This window comes from Cygnus olor, chromosome 4 (assembly GCF_009769625.2).
Source record: "Cygnus olor isolate bCygOlo1 chromosome 4, bCygOlo1.pri.v2, whole genome shotgun sequence".
In the NCBI taxonomy this organism is placed as follows: domain Eukaryota; kingdom Metazoa; phylum Chordata; class Aves; order Anseriformes; family Anatidae; genus Cygnus; species Cygnus olor.
In genome coordinates, this window is record NC_049172.1 from 8,636,522 (window position 1) to 8,656,084 (window position 19,563).

Sequence of the window (19,563 nt, forward strand, 5' to 3'; positions counted from 1 at the left end):
ACATTTACTTCTTGTGTCAGCATGTAAACAGCTGCCAGCTGATGGCTACCCAGCACCAGCCCTCTTGGGCTGGGGTGAAGTGTTTGCATGCTCCACATCTCACCCAGTAAAGCCATGTCCAATGGGGGAAGAATATGTATGTAATGGAAAACATTGCAGTTTATTGCAAACTCTGTGGTTTAGCAAATTTAATGCATTTATTGGTACAATTATTCCAGTATTTTTTCTGCTTATGAGCCAGTTATTCCCCAACCTGTCTTATCAGAATTCATGAACAGTACCAGTTGGAACAAATTATGATGGACAAATTCTAATACGGATTTAGTGCTAATATAAAGATATGCTAAACGGATCCTAGCCCATGAGCTGGCAGGGCTCGTTGAGAGGGCTTTAAACTAGGAAAGAAGGGGGATGGGGCTGAAATTAGGCTTGTTGGAGCTGTACCAGGGGGAACAATGGCAAAGCCGGGGAAGAAGGCAATGGCCCAACTGAAGTGCATCTACACTAATGCACGCAGCATGGGTAACAAACAAGAGGAGCTGGAAGCCATCGTGCAGCAGGAAGGCTATGACTTGGTTGCCATCACGGAAACGTGGAGAGACCACTCTCATGACTGGAGTGCTGCAATGTCTGGCTATAGGCTCTTCAGAAGGGACAGGCAGCACAGAAGGGGTGGTGGTGTGGCTCTCTATATTAGAGAGTGTTTTGATGTTGAGGAACTTGAGGCTGGGAATGATAAGGTTGAGTCTCTGTGGGTTAAGATCAGAGGGAAGGCCAACAAGGCAAGCATCCTGGCGGGGGTCTGTTATAGACCGCCAAACCAGGATGAGGAGACGGATGAGGAGTTCTACAGGCAGCTGGCAGAAGCCGCGAAATCGTCAGCGCTTGTTCTTGTGGGGGACTTCAACTTCCCAGACATATCCTGGAAGCACAACACAGTCCAGAGAAAGCAGTCTAAGAGGTTTCTGGAGAGCGTGGAAGATAGCTTCCTGATGCAGCTGGTTAGTGAGCCTACCAGGGGAGGTGCCCCGCTAGACCTTCTGTTCACAAACAGTGACGGACTGGTGGGAGATGTGGTGGTCGAGAGCTGTCTTGGGCAGAGTGACCACCAAATGGTTCAGTTCTCTATTCTTGGCGAACTCAGGAAGGGGACCAGTAAAACCGCTGTCTTGGACTTCCGGAGGGCTGACTTTGAGCTGTTCAGGACACTGGTTGGCAGAGTCCCTTGGGAGGAGGTTCTGAAGGGCAAAGGAGTCCAGGAAGGCTGGGCACTCTTCAAGAAGGAAATCTTAATGGCTCAGGAGCGGTCTGTCCCCACGTGCCCAAAGATGAGCCGGCGCGGAACTAGACCGGCCTGGCTGAACAGAGAGTTGTGGCTCAAGCTTAGGAGAAAAAGGAGAGTTTATAATCTTTGGAAAAGAGGGCGGGCTACTCAAGAGGACCATAAGGATGTTGCGAGGCTGTGCAGGGACAAAATTAGAAAGGCCAAAGCTCATCTGGAGCTCAATCTGGCTACTGCCGTTAAAGATAACAAAAAACGTTTTTACAAATACATCAACACAAAAAGGAGGACTAAGGAGAATCCCCATCCTTTACTGGATGCAGGGGGGGAACTTAGTTACAAAAGATGAGGAAAAGGCTGAGGTACTCAATGCCTTCTTTGCCTCAGTCTTTAGCGGCAAGACCAGTTGTTCTCTGGATACCCGGTACCCTGAGCTGGTGGAAGGGGACGGGGAATAGGATGTGGCCCTCACTATCCACGAGGAAATGGTTGGCGACCTGCTACAGCACTTGGATGGACACAAGTCGATGGGGCCGGATGGGATCCACCCAAGGGTACTGAGCGAACTGGCGGAGGAGCTGGCCAAGCCGCTTTCCATCATTTATTGGCAGTCCTGGCTATCGGGAGAGGTCCCAGTCGACTGGCGGCTAGCAAATGTGACGCCCATCTACAAGAAGGGCCGGAGGGTAGACCCGGGGAACTATAGGCCTGTTAGTTTGACCTCAGTGCCAGGGAAGCTCATGGAGCAGATTATCTTGAATGTCGTCACGAGGCACTTGAAGGGCAACCAGGCGATCAGGCCCAGTCAGCATGGGTTTATGAAAGGTAGGTCCTGCTTGATGAACCTGATCTCCTTCTATGACCAAGTGACGCACTTGGTGGATGAGGGGAAGGCTGTGGATGTGGTCTACCTTGACTTCAGTAAGGCTTTTGACACCGTTTCCCACAACATTCTCCTCAAGAAGCTGGCTGCTCGTGGCTTGGACTGGCGTATGCTTCGTTGGGTTAAAAACTGGCTGGATGGCCGGGCCCAAAGAGTTGTGGTGAATGGAGCCAAATCCAGTTGGAGGCCGGTTACTAGTGGAGTCCCCCAGGGCTCAGTGCCGGGGCCAGTCCTCTTTAATATCTTTATCGATGACCTGGATGAGGGGATCGAGTGCACCCTCAGTAAGTTTGCAGATGACACCAAGTTAGGTGCGTGTGTCGATCTGCTCGAGGGAAGGAAGGCTCTGCAGGAGGATCTGGATAGGCTGGACTGATGGGCTGAGGTCAACTCTATGAAGTTCAACAAGGCCAAGTGCCGGGTCCTGCACCTGGGGCGCAACAACCCCAAGCAGCGCTACAGGCTGGGAGATGAGTGGTTGGAAAGCTGCCTGGCCGAGAAGGACCTGGGAGTACTGGTTGATAGGCAGCTGAATATGAGCCAGCAGTGTGCTCAGGTGGCCAAGAAGGCCAACAGCATCCTGGCTTGTATAAGAAGCAGTGTGGCCAGCAGGTCTAGGGAGGTGATTGTCCCCCTGTACTCGGCTCTGGTGAGGCCGCACCTCGAGTACTGTGTTCAGTTTTGGGCCCCTCGCTAAAAGAAGGACATGGAGGTGCTCGAGAGAGTCCAGAGAAGGGCGACCAAGCTGGTGAGGGGTCTGGAGAACAAGACTTACGAGGAGCGGCTGAGGGAGCTGGGGTTGTTTAGCCTGGAGAAGAGGAGGCTCAGGGGAGACCTCATCGCTCTCTATAGGTACCTTAAAGGAGGCTGTAGAGAGGTGGGGGTTGGTCTATTCTCCCACGTGCCTGGTGGCAGGACGAGGGGGAATGGGCTCAAGTTGCGCCAGGGGAGGTTTAGTTTGGATATTAGGAAGAACTTCTTTACTGAAAGGGTTGTTAGGCATTGGAATGGGCTGCCCAGGGAAGTGGTTGAGTCGCCATCCCTGGAGGTCTTTAAAAGACGTTTAGATGTAGTCCTTAGTGATATGGTTTAGTGGAGGTCTTGTTAGTGTTAGGACAGAGGTTGAACTAGATGATCTTGGAGGTCTCTTCCAACCTAGACGATTCTGTGATTCTGTGATTCTGTGATTTCCGTTGTTAATGTTTTAATTGTATGGTTAGCATAAATGCCAATTATATTACTTGGCATTTCTGTCTCATGGTCAGATTGGCACATGTACATCTACTTAACATCTTCAGATGATCATATTGTTTATTTATTTATTTATTTATATATATAAAGTATAGGCTTGCAACGTAATTTTTCATCAGGTAAAATGAGCATTTTAGTACTACATATATAACATTTTTCCATTTTAAAGAGATGGATTTATCAAACCTGTTTTAAGATAGCAGTGTGTCTCAAGGAATTTGATCTGCTTCTTTTCACTACTATTCGATGTGCAGAAATGTGGAGATACCTCTGAACAAGCCTTCCCTGAGCAAGACAGACACAGACAGCATTGCTGGAGTGGTTTTGCAGCACTGAGTAAGTGGATTTGCTTCATCTTGGAGGCCTTCTTGACCTTGCTTGGTGGCTCCTTAATGAGACTACTGATAAAAATTTCAGTGTGAGCCTTTCAAGTATGACAAGTCTGACTGCTAAGAGCCTCCTTAATGCTGCAGAGCACATCTGTGATTCTCTAGTTTGTCTACTTGACTCTCTTCATCGTGTCTCCTCACAAAACCCTACCTAACTAACCTTGAGAAATGTAATTATACATTCACCATTGATTAGCAAGGATCCATATTTAATTACGTGGAACATGTTCCACTCTCAAACTTTTAGTTCCTTGTTCGTCAATGCATGTCAGGTCAGATTGCTGTTTGCTTTCTGCCATTGCAGTGGTAATCTTCATAGGACACTGAGTTTCCCACTTCCTTAAATTGCTTGGAAAGAGGCTTATTTCCTGCTCCTCTAGCTGCATACAGGCAGAAGCTATCATCTATTCTTTGGTACAGAAGCATGACGAGTCATTCCTCCTTGAAGTATTTTATTTGTATTTTTTACAAAGAAAACAATTTTGCTGAAGCAATGCTTTGAGATTTTTGATTTTTGCATTGAAACTGAACTGGAGGTCTCTGGCAATCATGTCAGTGAAATCTGGACCTATTGCCATAGCAGTTTCTTTATTTTTAGGTCACAAATCCTGTTAGATCACTAGTGGTATAAGATTGCATACTTGTGCAGAGTTAAAGTGTTCCTTAACCAGTTCCTATTTACTTCAAAAATAAACTTTTCCAGTAGAATAGGAACATGTAATTAAAAACTCCTGAACGCTAGCCGTAGCATACTACAAACTATTTGACTTTGTAGACAGTCTCCTTAGAAGTAATACGTGGTGATTCACCTCCTATTGAAAAAGGAATCATACATGAAATAAACCTTACTTTACAATATTTTTCTCAAACAGGATCCTAATCTAATCTTCCTTCCAGGGCAAATCTAATTTATGATCTTCAGAGATGCAGACTGCAATTCTTGCTTCCGAATCTGCATCCCCCACCCTTTTTTTATTACTTCAGTGAAAAAGAATTAAAACCAGAGGATCCTAGTCTCTAGACCTGGTTCACATATGCTGTGAATTGGAAGAAAGACCATGACAAGAACTCACGCTATCGGGGTCCCAAAAGCCAGACTTTCCACCGGACTGCTCTTCAGTCTGGAGTTCTTGCCTAGACCTTCTCCAGTCCCAAAGATGGGCTGCTTGATACCAATAATTCAGGGTTAAATTCAGATGTGTCAAAATGGAAGCTAAGTGAATTAACTTGGGAGGAAAATGCCTCCCCAGCGATCACCTCTGTCTTGCTGAATTAGCTTCTACAGACTTTATCATGAGGTGATATTTGTAGGAGCATCCTTAGTTGCTCCCAAGGAACGGCCTGTCTTTATATGACAACCTTATAGGAATCAGGGTTCTGCACTGTGCATAAGCCATGCAGCCATGCCATATTTTTCCTCATTCCTTGGGAGTTTTGGTTGCTACCAAGGCACAGCACAAGAGAGTAAAAGGAGAATGAGTATGTCCTCAGAGGACACTATTACTAAAATATTTTTCTATTCAGAAACTGTGACATGAAAATGAACTGATGAGTTCATTGCTTACTGGGGCTACTTCTGGGATGTTTACGCTGATCTCTTGCTCAGAGCTGTGCCTACTATAATCATCTAGTCTTGACAGTTTGCTTAAGATAGTTGTGCAGTGTTTAACAGTGGATGCATTTTACTTCAGATATGGCTGCAGTCCAAAGGAGAGTAAAGTAATTCTGAGTAGCTCATTTGTGCAATAAAACTAGTGGGTAATATGCTTTGGGAGTTGTTTGGATCCAAGATATTACAAGTGGAGGAACATTAGCACTGTAAAGTGCTTTTAGTGTCAAATGATCTATACAAAGAAAGAGACTGTAAAGGAAGTGTAAAGATCAAATTCAAAATCATATCAGAGTAACTCATGTGGCTATAGTAAAGATTTACATACAGTAGTGTCATGGGGTTCTTCTATTTGTGTTACAAGCATCCTTGGTAAGCTATAGGACTACAAAGCAAAGTTGAATGACATTGCCATAACTGAACTGAGAATGAGATATTCATCTTGCAGTTGATAAAGGAGGTATCATAATCTCTCAAGATAATAATAATCATTTATAAAGTACAAGATGAGTTACATTTTTCCTTTACGCTGAACGAGAACAGAATAAGAAATTAACAGTAGTTATCTTAAAGCTTGTTAATTCTCTGAGCAAGGACTAGATCTCACAGTCTTCCAAGTTGTCTAGAAATGTACAACATTTGTATATTAAGTTAGGAATTGCATTAATTAAATGAAAGATTTTCCATGATTGAAATCAGAGAATACAAAGACATTGTTTTATAATCAGGATATGTGTTGCTGGTACTGTGGAAGTGTGTTCTCCAGATAGTTAAAAGTTCTGAATGAAATCCTCCATTTTCTGTACTATTGATTAGCTGTGGTGCATCCTGCAGACTGCTTCTGCTCTTATTTTATATCTGATAACACCACAGTGATGAATTTTTTTGTGTATTTCTAAAAATAATAACAACCCTCAAAAAAACATGATAATTTGTGGAACTAGAGAAAAATGTGCAAGACAGTGATGGCAAGACTAATAACAGGAGAAGAATTTTGTTCTGAGAAATTCACCATTACTTTTTAAAAAATTACAAAATAGTTTGTGTGAGCTAAGACAGAAAATATGATATTTTACCTGAAAATTACATCCAGTCTACTTTTTATAATTATTTTAATGAAAGCTATCTTTTTAATTTTTACATTTTGGGAGGAGGAGAAAATGGACAGAACATAGATTGCACTACAGTAGTCCAATAAAAGTTACCTTCCTGCCAAATGACTCCCCAAGTGAGCAATATCTACATCAGATAGAAACCCCAGTATTTGATTTAAAAATTGCTTATGGAAAATACTGTTTCCAGTCTGTTACTGGGGGACATGGCAGGTTAACAATTATTGCTTATAAGCTTGGAAGTAATATGAACAGTAGTATTTACACATGACTTTTTGACCTCCAAATACAAATTACACATCATGGGCAGCATGACAACCATCCCTGCATTCTTTGAGCTTTCACAGAACCAATGTTACCAATGAATAATTAGTCCTGTACAACTAGGTAGGCACTGCGCCTTCACATTTTGGTCTGTTGTATCCTGACATGCAAGTAAGAAGTCAGTGTGTATAAGCAATAGCCCAGTGCATTTCACATCTCATGAGGCCAGTGTTGCTTGTTTCGTGACCTTTTGCAGTAAATCTCGTTTACTCTTAACGTGTGGGCCTAAGTAAGCTAAACTGAGTAGGTCTCGACTATGAACGCCAGACTTAAAATCAGTGTTTTCCAGTTTGTAATAAGCAAGAAAAAGGAGAGTTATGTACTTAGTTTTTGTTGTTGTTGTTGTTCTGTATATTATTTATATGTTTGAAATGTCTCTGTGGCCAAGTCTTTGGAAAATCTAATAAATGTAGACCCTGTGTGGAGCTATTTTAATATCCTAAATGTCAAATACCCTCCACCACAAAAACAAACAAACAAACAAAACAAAATATAAAAACCCACACACAACTCACATTTGAGACCGACATTTTGTCTTCGAGCTGTATGCATGCATATACAAATAAATACTGGGTTATATTGATATTCCATCTGACTCTAGCATCATATGCGTGTAACTGCATCTTAAATTGTCAGTTTACAGACAATCCTAACTATTTTGCAGGTGATTCTTAGCCACTGCTTGTGTTCAAATCTTGCATGTAAAACAACTGTAGAAATCTCGCCGACTCAAGATCGTGTTGCTTGTATTTTCAATTAAGAAATATTAACCCCTACCTAAATAGTAATATCAGTCATTGAGGTGATGCTTAGGTAAATAAATAGTTATTCTGTATCACTGTTATGGTGGTGCACAACTTAACAGAAGTAGATACAGTAGAAGGTTATACTTTCCATGCTAGATGCATGGAGTATCTAGACAAAACCTACACTCTTAATTTCATTTCATTTCATTTCATTTCATTTCATTTCATTTCATTTCATTTCATTTCTTTTATTCTATTCTATTTTATTTTATTTTATTTTATTTTATTTTATTAATTGTCCTTGAATCAAGTAATGAGATAAATCCAACAGATGCCTGAAATAAGGATTTTGAAAGACAGAGAGAGGGGGGTAAAAAACGCAGAGGGCAGTGCATCTGGATTTGGACTCATTAATCATGTCTAGGCTGACAGCTACAAATATGATATTGTCTTTGTTGTAACAAACTTCTGTCCTCCTTGGTCAGTCTATCAAAGCTCTGAGATTCGTGATTGTTCTGTAACAGGAAAAATAACTTTTCACAACAACACAGGAGAAATCAGAAGTTTATTTCATGGGATTTTAAAATGTTCATCTGACTTTCAGTAGATCAAGAAAGGCGTAAAGTATCAGAGGAAATCGCAATAAAGTCTCTGCACTGATACTTGTCTTTGGCTGCTCTGCTCCTGCTGCCCATTAGGTTAATGCACACCAAAGCACTGCTAACAAGGCACATCCTAAAGCCCCATTTTTTCACGTTAATTCAAGGAGTGTCAGAATGTGACAGTCATGTACTGCAAACTTGCTTGATAAATATACGTACTGGAATAGGAAACTGCAGTCAAGTTGTGTTATTTTCTAACTAGCTCTACCAGTTTACCAAGGCACAGTTATGCCCTCCAGCAACATTTCATGTTATGTGTTATATCCTGTCATTTACATGGCCTCAGAGAGTCTTCAGATAAGTCAGATCTGATACGGTAGAGAATCTGAAAAGATTGGTGGAGGACTCAGCTTTCCTGCACTCACTCTGTGGTGGAGAACCTCAGAGCTGAAGAAGCCTTCTCAAATGGATCCCTGGTGACTACAAGAACAAGCAACTGCTCCACAGGGATCATTGTTTTGTCCCTCTTTTAACAGCAGCAGTGATACGTGGGAACTCTGATGGTCCTTGAGGTGAAAGAGAACTTTCATGTTGTTGAAAAAATGTTTCCTTATGAAAACATCATGAGAAAATATCAAATAGATAGGGGAAAATATGGCAGGGAGATGGGAAAGTAGGGTAGGGAGAACATCAAACAGTGCAAGGAAGTAGGTTCTCTCCAGGATGGTGTCTGCTCTTGGATAGCGTTGGGAAGAAAAAGAGAATAAAACAATATGGAAAGGATGTATAGAGGATGGAAGTGATGGAAACGATGTTATACAAGGCCCTAGAAGTACAAAGTAAAGGAACTCCTGTTGTTTTAACAGTAGTTCCAGGAAGAAGGTTAAAGTCCTGGTCTGCACTCCCGAACCATATCTTATTATACTTAAATGAAGGATGCTGTTTACTTTAATAAGAACACAAGTTGCATAGCCTCATGAACATCTTATATGAGTGGACCAGAAGTCCTCAGATAAGCAAGAAGGAATAAAGAAGACAGAATGAGGTTCTCTGAATACCCCATTGCAAGGACTGATGTGATATTTAATTCTTTAAAATCTGCTAAGCTGAAATAATGGATATAAGCTGGAAAATTTTGTGGCAAAATTGAGTAGAAAAGCATGAGTTTTGTCAAGTACGATATCCTTAGGAGCTTTGATATTATTGAGATGATGTCATATGCAGAGCAAACAGTATAAATGCTGAGCTGTGAGAAACTCTGTGAATAAATATGTGACTATCACACTCTAGACATAAAATATTAATATATTTCAATGCTAATTCTTCTCTAACTGGACTGTTTCCTAAAAAATAAAAAATAAAAAAAATAGAAAACAGTGACATAAAAGTCACTGACTACAAATTACACTGAATATTGTTGGCACAAACAGTGGCTAGAAACACTAACTAGCTCTTTCTTAAACTCCATTCTCTTTTAATTGTGAGCCTTCACATTATGTGGTGATAATTACAGAAGAAAACTTAGCAGAGGTGCAAATAGCATTTTTCCTACATCACTGCTTGTAGTGTGGAGCTGGTTGGGATTCAGATCCAGACCTTGAATTCACTGGTGTCTCAGGAGCAGCTACAGATTAGTGTGGAATAACGAATAGGTCAGCTATGACCAGCTTTAATTGAAAAGGGACAGTCTGAGATAATTCCAAATGTAACACCAAGGTTTCTTGCCTGTTTTAAGAAAAGTAGAGCTGTTAATTCCTTAAGCACCCTTAGTGCTCAGGGGGAAAACCCAGTGATATCTCCATCATTTTCAAATCCTTCTGTCAGGCCTGGGGGCAATACTAAACCAAAAAATGATGCATATTTACCATTTTTATTGGATGTTCTGGTCATTTGCTGCATTGTGGACTGGGAGAGACAGCTCACCTGTTTGTATGGCAAATCTGAAGCGAAGAAGCAATTCTAATAAATACTCAAGCATTGTTCAGCTGCTCCATAGTGCTCCAGGTAAACGCATATGAAATGCAACAATCAGATTCAGTGCATCCGTTCCCAGATCTATACCTTTGGAATGATAATCTCTAGTGATAAATAATGGTCTTTAAACTTGTGGGGTACTGTGATAATGGAGTGATACTACAACGATATCTGTAAAGAGATAGATGCTCCAAAACAATCTCTTCCTGGGGAAAACAGTATGCACCCTACTGACATGGCAATTACCTAACACTGCCCAAACCCGCCTTCACTTGCTCATACGCCCACTGGATCCCTCTGCTATGTTATTGTTACATATCTACCTTGGCAAGTTCAGTTCTCTTTGCTGCAGCATTGCCAAGCAGCAGGTTTCTAGGGCTTAACCCATCTTCGCAAAAAGACAGCGTTGCCTCTCTTGTAAGCTCCCTATTCATTTCTCAGTTGGACTTAATCCTTGAGCCCCACACAAACCGGCCACAGCATATTTTATTGAATATTTTCCTTCTCAACCACCTTTCTTACTTCTGATACTCTTCTTACAGCTGAATTTTCATTTTCCCTTTATACAACTCACCACTTGTGGTTCTTGACACATTTTTCTGCAGTTCCTGACATCTGAAACTGATTCCCTGTAGTTCTTTGCCTCAGAGACTCTCCATCTCCTTTCAAATCTCATCTGAAAATGTGCCTTTTAGTACTTGCTTATATATCTTAATTTTCTTTTTGCATTTATTATGTAACCCATCAATTTTGTTGCTAAACTGTGTATTTAGGAACACATGGTATATTTTTTAAGAAATTATACAAAATATGACAGATTCTTCTTATTCACATTAGCTGGAAAAGGACTTCATAGTTTTCCACAAAATCACACAGATGCAGTCTGGAGTCAGTGAAAAAGACTGGGACAAGGTATGTTTTATAAGACTTGTTGGCAATCCTAGATGCTATTTAATAGGCCAGAGGCTGCTCACCTGTGTCGTGGGCTGCTCTACATTGTGCAACATGTTGGTCCAACATCAGGAAACTGATGTGGCAGCAAAAAGCCTTCTTATAATAAGACACAGGACAAACAACGGCTTCTGTGAAACAAACCTGGTGAATAAATGCAGCATTTTGCTTTCTTCAGTGAAGAATGTTTTTTTTTGTTGTTTTTGTTTTTGGTTTGGTTTGTTTTTTTTTTAGCCCTTGCTACTTTATTCCTTACAACTTCCTTATTGCTGCAAAGCTTTAGTATACAAATTTTGTATGCACAGAAGGAACAGCGGTCCATGCTCGTCTTGCATCCTTGATCGCATTAGGTCCTTATGCAATCTCCAATGCCACCAGAGGAGCTGCGGTAAGGGCTTAAAGTCACTTGAAGGTACTTATATCAAAGGAGTTTTCCGTGCCCCTGCTCTAGGGTTGAGTAAGTCAGAAAACACAGAGTACATCTGCTGCCCCCAGAGGTTGTGTCACCAGCAAGGAAGTCAGGCATTGCTAATTACTGAAGTGCCTTACTATGTCCTCTGGCTTGAGTAACTAACAGACTGATCCAAAGAGACCACAGGAATCAGTGGGAATTTTCTTCCATTTACTTCAGAGAGCTTGGGGTCAGGTCTTTTTACAATGTTCCAAAACCTGCTTAAATGCACCTCGAGTTTCTGCTGGTCTGGTAAACTCTACCAATTGTTCCCAGATGCACTGTGCAGAAAATAATTTTCCTTTTCTATGAGATTTCAAATACAAACAGCAAGCAATATGAGAAGTCTGTGGGCAGCTGGCTTGACTTTTGTCCTAGAAACCCCAGACTGGCAATGTATAACCTTTCTTGTATAGAAAAAAAATAACAATAATTCAAATTGATTTGGATGTGAGTGAAGTCAAAAGGTTTGAAAACTGGCTGAAAAGACCCTGGCTTGGGAGGAACTTCAAACACCACTGAGGAGAGAAATAAGAGGAACAGAGAATGCAACTGTGAGCAGGAAATTTAAAAATGAAATTCACACCAGAGAAGTTAATAGATCTTCATCCAAATGCCGTCTTCGTTTGTACCTTATGTATTTCCTTTGTTCCTGATCTCTCATACAGGTTTTAAATAGGTCTGATAAGCCACTGGCTTCAGTAAGTGGATTGCTGTTTGTCCTCAATGCCACTGGGAAATGTATCAGCTTCAAAGACTTTGAGACAACTGCGTGCAGCCGGAAGAACATGCCCAAGTTTCTCACAGTCTTCAGGAAAAACAAATATGAATGCTATTTACATGCCTTTTCCTTATGTCATCCTTTTTCTCAGGAAAAGGGACAACTAAGATTATACAGTTGAATGGGGATTTGGTATTTCCTTGCTCAGTGACAGATGTGTCCTTTACATACTGATCCTGAACACAGAAGAGAGCAAGTAGGCAGATTTGTTACTGTGACACTAGATGTAAAAGAATTTAAATCTAATATTAAGAGAATTGAAACTAAGCAGCACTTCTTACTGTAAGGAAAGTGCTCCCCTTGAAATGTGCTAAAAGCCCTATTTCTTGGAATGCCTGTGAAACAGTGGAAGATAAGAAATCTGCAAGAAGCAGCTTTGCCTTGGCAGGAGGAAGAACCTTAAGGTCATGTTTGTCTACAACGGATCCTGCAATATTTTTAATACACTTGCCTTGAAATGGGGCTAATACAATGTTAGCAGCTGAATTCCTTACTTCAATGGCGGATAACCGTCCATTTGAAAGCATTCACAGACTGTTATACTTAGAAACCAATGACAGCCTAAACAGCCTAGTTTCAGCTGATTGTCACACATGTAGGATGGGTGCTAAATATGAGTGACACTGATTAAAAAAAAAAAAAAAAAAAAAAAAAGAAGAAGAGGAAGAGTTTTAAGTATGAGCCACAGAGGCACTGTGTTCCCCTGTTTGTTCCAAGGAAAGGTCCAAGAGCCAGAAGAATTAGTTGAGATCTTGTCAAAGTCGTTTATTTCAGGGTGTTAATGAAGCCTAACTACCAAATTTACTTTAGGAAAAAAAAAATAAATAAATAAATAAAAGAAGAGCTCAAGGAGCTATCCTTCACTTTGCAGTCATAAATTTGAGATGCTATATCTAGGATATGTGGTTAAACAATTAGCAATACATAATATATATCTGCTTTTATATCTAGTTCATTTTAGATAAAAGTCTATAGCCAAAATTGATTTATGGAACTAAATGAAGCAATTATGATCAGGCCACATAATATATATATACATGAAAATCTAGTGCATAAAAAGTAATTAGATAAGCCACCAATCCAATATGCTGTTAGACATACTGTACAAACAAGCAACCTCTTTTTTTTTTTTTTTTTTTTTTTTTTTCTGTTGTGCTACTCTTAAGCTACTCTTATGTGAAATAGCTTAAAATGGCTTGGTGGTGTTTTTTATTCAGACTGGGTTTGTCCTTACATAATTTCAGTACAGTGGTGTACAGTCACTGTCATGGGGAGCAGCAACAATTTACTAATATTTTTTTTAGTTTATAGTTTAAACATTTGTTAGTATGTTAGGGTGGACATAAAGATAGAAAGAAAGAGGAAGGAAGGACTGAGGGACTGTTTATTTGGGGAAGAAAATGCAGAAATACAAACTAATGGAGAAATAGGTAAACACTTCATCCAAGTTGATTTTCACATCCCTGTACCCATTGCAGTTGTGCTTGGTAAAATCAGTACAATTTATTTTCCTTTTGCTAGAAATAAATGTCTGTTTCTCTTTAAGCTACCGGTTTGAAACTGCTTTCTTTTCTTCTGTGTGTGATTTTTTTTTTTTTTCCTGGTCTGCATTTAGGTTAAACAGTCTTAGGTGTTGTGTAGCATTGACTCAGACACGGCTCTTCTCGGTTTTTAAAAAGCTTGTGTGTCCCATTTCTCCCTTGATAATCAAAATTTCATCTTTGGTGTAGGTTTTTTGTTTGCTTGGTTTGGTTTGATTTGTTTGTTTTATATTTTTAAGGTTAGGTAAATTGTGAGGTAAAGGAAGCAGTTACACTGCCCACTTACATAGGTGGACTCTGACAGGTCAGCCTTCATTGTAGTGGCAATGGAACAGGTAGGAAAGCTCAGCAAACCAACCCCATGGTGGAGATGTACACTGAAGAGAGAGTAAGAAACCAAGAGGGATGGACAGTACCTAGATAAAACGAGAAGCCTCCGTAAAATACAATGGGAAATGTGGGGTTGGTTCAGATATGAATAGCAAGTTTTGTTGCTTTTGTTACTGCAGATCCTGCCATTGCTGGGTTTTACATACTCCTCACTCTTTATGGTGTTTTTTTTTTCCTATTTTTATTTTTTGTTTTTCCTGAGAAAACCAGATATATATCACATCAGCGTTTTGAAATGTGCTGCATTCACAAGCCTCTGAATGACAAAATACATGAAGAAATCTAACACAACAGATGAATTGTAAAAAAATAGAATGGTGCATAAAAACAGAAAACAGAAGAGTGTAGATTAAAATCCAAGAGGTGTTTATAGAACTGAGTCAACAAATCAGCTTGAACACATTCATACATTTACTTTAGGACTATCTATAATTCAGTTTCTAGATTGTTTGCTTGAGTATGTAGGGTCTGATTGCCCTCTTGCTTGTTTGTTTAAATCAGGAACATCTTCAGTGCATTTACTAACATAACTGTGACATAATGGAAAGATGAGTCAGTCAGAGAAAAAAAAATATAATGGCATTTAAAAAAGATGTTCCATAGTTTACTTGTGAGGAAATATAATTTATAAGCTCTCAGCAAAGATGTGAACAAGTCAGACTGCCTACTGGGGACCAGTTCCACAGTGGCTCAAGTTCCACCTGTGCTGGAGAAAGAGCTCTTTGAGGGCGTCTGGCATGGAATCCATCCCAGTGCAGTGATTTCTCCCAGTGATGCTATTGGCTGGAGTTCACACTGGGCCTGTGTGTGCCAGTCAGGGGTCATTTCTGCATGACATCAGTCAGAGCCATCCCATTCTTCTCATTCCCAGAGTCTCAATCTACCCAAACCCCTTTTATCAACTTTCATGTCCAACACTGCTTTCACTCAGTCACGAAGCAGAAACGAAGCCGCGTGATAGATTTCATCTCTTACAATTATTTGCCAACCTTGCTGGAACAAAAGAGATCAAATACAGAGAACGGTTCATATTCAGTCCACATCTTTAAACAGAATTAGCTTTGGATAATGAATACATTTGAGGAAATCATGACTTGCATGCAGATAGTTCCACAAACAGGAAATAGGGCTAAATCAATTTGATAAATTACTCCTTGCAAATGAGTCATTCAGACATACTTTTGTGAGCACTGCATTGAGAGCCATCTGGAGTGATCGGGAAAAGAGTTACTGTTTCCTGGCAAAGTGTAAGGAGCATGGCGATCCTACCCCATCCAGAAACCACACAGTGGTAGCTCCCAGGCAGCTCCCGTTATTTCGCGCTACCATGAAGCTGCCATCTTTTAATTGGAAAAGTCTTCCACAGTGACCAGGGGACATCTTTGTGAAAGCTGTAGTTTACACCAAAGCTCAGGTAACTTTTCAAAGAGCTGTCAGAAAACAAAGCCACAGTTCTTTTCTGATGAGCTATTGGGCTTCTTGGCCACAAAGGCACAGTGCTGGCTCATGGTCATCCGGCAGTCCACCAGGACCCCCAGCTCCCTCTCCCCTTCGTTGCTTTCCAGCAGGGCAGTCCCCAACTTATACTGGTGTCTGGGATTGTTCTTGCCCGGATAAGGATGGCAGCACAGCCTTCCGGAGTGTCAGCCACTCCTCCCAGTTTAGTCTCATCAGCAAACTTGCTGACAGCACACTCCATTCCCTCATCCAAGTCATCGATGAATATATTGAACAACACTGCTCCCAGTACTGACCCTTGAGGGACTCCACTAGATACAGGACTCCAACTCAACTCCATTCCATTGACCACAACCCTCTGGCTTCTTCCCTTCAGCCAGTTTACAGTCCACCTCACTACCCAGTCATCCAGACCACACTTCCTCAGTTTAGCTGCAAGGATGCTGTGGGAGATGATGTCAAAGGCTTTACTGAAATCAAGACAGACCATGTCCACTGCCCTTCCATCATCTATCCACCTGGTTATATCCTCATAAAAGGCTATCAGGTTGGTCAAGCACAACTTCCTCTTGGTGAAGCCATGTTGACTGCCCCTAATGATCCTCTTATCCTTGATAAGACTAGAGACAATGCCAAGGATAAGTTGTTCCATCACCTCACCAGGGATGGCGGTGAGGCTGACCCGTCTATAGTTACCAGGTTCCTCCTTCTTGTCCTTTTTGAAGACTGGAGTGACATTTGCTTTCCTCCAGTCCTCAGATACCTCTCCTGATGCCCGTGACTTCCCCAAGATGATGGAGAGTGGCCTAGCAATGACTTCCGTCAGCTCCCTCAGCACCTGCAGATACATCCCATCAGGACCCATGGACTTACGGATGTCCAGCTTGCTAAATCGGTCCTTAACCCAGCCCTCATCAACTAAGGCAAACTCCTCCTTTATTCCAACTTCCTCTGGGGCCTCAGGGTCACGGAGCTCCTCAGGAGAGTATCCGGCATTATAGACAGAGACAAAGAAGGCATTCAGTAACTCCGCCTTCTCTTTATCTTCTGTTACCAGAGCACCTACCTCGTTCATTAGTGGGCCTACATTGCCTCTAGTGTTAGTTTTATCCTCAATGTATTTGAAGAAGCCCTTTCTGTTGTCCCTGACCCCTCTTGCAAGGTTTAATTCTAGGGAGGCCTTAGCTTTCCTAGTTGCCTCCCTACATCCTCTGACATCCTTATATTCCTCCCAAGTGGCAAGCCCCTCCTTCCATGATCTGTAGACTCTCCTCTTCCACTTGAGTTTGCCCAGCAATTCCCTGTTTAACCATGCAGGTCTCCTGGCTCTCTTTCCTGACTTCCTACCTGTTGGGATGCTCTGTTCTTGAGCTTGGAAGCAGCAGTCCTTGAACGCTAACCAGCTATCTTGGCCTCCTTTTCCTTCAAGTACCCTGTCCCATGGGATTTCCCCTATAAAATGCTTGAAAAGGCCAAAGTCAGCCCTACTGAACTCTAGGGTTGCAATTCTGCTTGGTACTCTGTTCCTGCCACATGAGATCCTACACTCTTCATTTTTCATTCCCCTCAGACTACGGGACGTAGCTTCCTCCCCACCTATCTGGAAGATCAGTAGTGGGCAGTAGTCTGTGGAGTGCACCAGGTTGGAGAGTGTCCTGGTGATATCCCTGATCCAGATGCCAGGTAGCCTACAGACTTTCTTTCGATGAGGGTCAGCTCTGCATATCAGGCCCTTTATTCCTCTCAGAAGGGAATCTCCTACTACAATTACCCTCCCCCTCCCTGAGCTCGGCCACCATTTGAGCAGCCCTTTCCCCTGAGCACAGGCGGTCTCCCCGCTGCCCTCCCCCGGCAGCGGCAGGCTGAGGCACTCCCTGCAGCCAGAGGCTGAATAGCCGCGTCTCTGGGCAGGCACCCGGTCTGGGTCGCCACAGTGCTTTTGGGGTGAGCTCTCTGCCTAACAGACACCACTGTAGGTGTGCGATCTCGCAGACTGCCAATACTTGGTGCAGAGCCCCAAGCCCTGCCACGCAACCTGCACACCGCTTCCCGTGCCCTGCTGGCCCCTCCCTGCTCCCGGGGGCTGTTTATGGGCAGAGGGCCGGGGCGCCGTTAAAATGGCGCTGGCAACGCCCCCGCCTTGTCAGCCTGGCCGCGCCGCTGTCCCGGGCTGCCCCTGGCGAGGCCAGGGCCCGAGATCCCTCTGAACTCATGGTCGTTAACTGATGTTACATCATATTAAGCTCCATATGAACAGATTAACAGATCTGGGATCCACTCCTAGTGTTGTATTTATCTTATTTTACTGCTGTGTTTATCCAGGTATAGCTACATAGAAAAAAAAAAAAAAAAAAAGATTCCAATTCCAAGTAGTTAACTGGGTGTGTGAAAGTAAGCTGGCTGTTTTCATGTAGGATACAGCCATGAAATAATGTGCAAAGGAATAATTAGATTTCTTAGTGCTGATACCAGACTTACCCACATCTGATATTTTACAAAACGGGTGAAGAACGTAGCCGCTGACGTACGGTGTTAGGCCACTATGCACACTTACGTGAGCTTCGTATGGTGCTATGACCACAGCTACCCTGTGGAGACGTTAATGATATATTGGTTCAAAGAGAATTTGATGCAAAATGATTTCACACCATTTCTTACCTTTCCGCTGAATATAGCAACGAAGGCTGGTAGATAACATTACTGAGTCATTGATGCAACCACGTAGAGAAGTTCTGTTTTCATTGCTCTGTCTTTTTGGGGATGCAATCTCCCTTTCTGTCAGATAAGACTGAGAAGATGGACTTTGTAGTCCCATATATCAAAAAACAGGGATATTCTGCCTGGAAAATCACAAATCTGTTGCTAATAAAGCAAGAAGGAATAGGAGAAACTTGTGTGGAGAACTTAATCGGGAGATTACAGATAAGTATAAGTGCTTTTTCCTCAGCAGAGGTAGGCATTGTGTGTGCATATTTGTGGGTGAGAGAGAAATGCTTTCAGAAATACACACATTTTTCAGTGCAGGTAGAATAACAGTTTTTACTCCTGAGAATACTCAGGTGACAGACAAAGTAGTGCTTAAAGAAACTTTGAGCTGAAGTGTTATTTCTACAGCCATTATCAGCTGCACTCCCATGACTAAAATGCGTTCCTCCAGAGAGAGAGAAAAGCTAGCAGAGCTTCTAGCCAATTCACAGGAAATCTTTTTTTGTTCTTCAGAAAGGAGCAGAGGGAGTGCTAGGTGAAAAAATTAACTTTGCTGAGGCCAAATTTTCAGCACACAAACAGACATGAAACAGACAATTATATAAGAAGTTAAAACCCCAGTCGCTCAACGGGGAATCCCAATGCCCCTTGTTTTTAATGGCATGGTGACATTTGAGACCGGATGAGCCTCGCTCTTTCAGACTGCAGCACACACAGAGAGGTAGTAAAAGTATTCAATTGTCAAAACTGTAAATCACTTTGAGGAGTTCTATTTTTTCAATGTTTCATGTCTAAAACAATATCACTGTGTGCATTATTAATCAAAGACCAGAATATATTCCTATTACACATTCTGTATTAGGATAGCATAGACATTCATAGTAGATGGAGCCAAACCACACTTACATCAGTTTGATGATGACTAACTGACATAACAAGTTTCTATCATCTCTCAGAGAAATCGAGATTATCAAACCCATTTTGCAGATGGAAGAGCAAAGACTCTCATATATGGTCTGTGGCAAAGTTTGAAAAACTGTTAATTTTTGGGGCTCATTCTGTCTCTACTGTGCAGATCTGCCTCCTTCTCATTAAATACCATCACTGAGGCCA

At 41.9% G+C, this 19,563-nt stretch overlaps 1 long non-coding RNA gene across 1 annotated transcript; it reads left to right on the top strand.

Moving 5' to 3' along the window:
• The first annotated feature begins 244 nt into the window (after nucleotides 1-244).
• Nucleotides 245-16,139, top strand: LOC121069116. Its single transcript, XR_005819281.1, has 4 exons — nucleotides 245-255; nucleotides 9,081-9,092; nucleotides 9,772-9,774; nucleotides 15,905-16,139. It is a non-coding gene; the product is annotated as an uncharacterized LOC121069116 (long non-coding RNA).
• Nucleotides 16,140-19,563: the final 3,424 nt, after the last annotated feature.